This window comes from Rhinolophus sinicus, linkage group LG15, assembly GCF_036562045.2.
Source record: "Rhinolophus sinicus isolate RSC01 linkage group LG15, ASM3656204v1, whole genome shotgun sequence".
Taxonomy (NCBI): domain Eukaryota; kingdom Metazoa; phylum Chordata; class Mammalia; order Chiroptera; family Rhinolophidae; genus Rhinolophus; species Rhinolophus sinicus.
The window spans coordinates 45,571,527-45,572,463 of NC_133764.1; the positions used below are offsets into that span (position 1 = coordinate 45,571,527).

A 937-nucleotide genomic window follows, 5' to 3' on the forward strand; every position below is an offset into this window, starting at 1 on the left:
GCCAGTTAGATTCCCACATGGGCCAGTGAGCTGCACCCTCCACAACTAGATTGAAGATAATGAGCTGCCACTGAGCTTCCAGAGGGGCAGCTGGATGGCTCAGTTGGTTAGAGTGCGAGCTCTCAACAATAAAGTTGCCGGTTCAATTCCCGCATGGGATGGTGGGCTGCGCCCCCTGCAACTGAAGATTGAAAACAGTGACTGGACTTGGAGCAGAGCTGCGCCCTCCACAATTAGATTGAAGGACAATGACTTGGAGCTGATGGGCCCTGGAGAAACACATTGTTCCCCAGTTAAAAAAATAAAAAATAAAAAAATTTGTATAATGGTTACTAAAATAATAATATTATTATTATAGGAATATAATAATAATAATAATGGAAGACTTAATAATATAGGAATTTTCTTTTTTTTATTGTGGCCATGCTAATCTTCTCTGTATTGTTCCAATTTTAGTATATGTGCTGCCAAAGTGAGCGCAGGAATTTTCTTAATATATGGAACCACAGAAGCAAAAAGAACAGTAGAGGAGGAAAGGGCAGACAATAAATTTCAACAAATTTTTGGAATATAGAAAGCAGATAGGGAAGTAGTATCTGATTAAGCAAGATGGAACAAGAACAGCCTGAAATTACTACAAACAGGATTAACAATGAGTGGACTGACTTACCACCAAATAACCCTTAAAAGGCTCAGGCCTGGGAATATCAGGCATAGTGGAAGGTAGAGTTGAGGCATGTTACTGAAAATTGGCAGATTGGCTAAAAGTCTGAAATCAGAGATATCAAGATGCTCATGACTGCTTCCCACCCTGAGTAGCCAAGCAATCATCTCACTACCAACACCACCTAAAAGAACAGAGTATTATTCTCTGAAGAAAATAGGAATAATAGACATGGGACTTGGGGATACCAAAGACAGTGGCTGAGAGGGCTGA

General features: G+C 40.3%; 1 pseudogene; it reads right to left on the minus strand.

Moving 5' to 3' along the window:
- Nucleotides 1-388: 388 nt before the first annotated feature.
- On the minus strand, nt 389-480 carry LOC141569022 (U6 spliceosomal RNA; annotated as a pseudogene).
- Nucleotides 481-937: the final 457 nt, after the last annotated feature.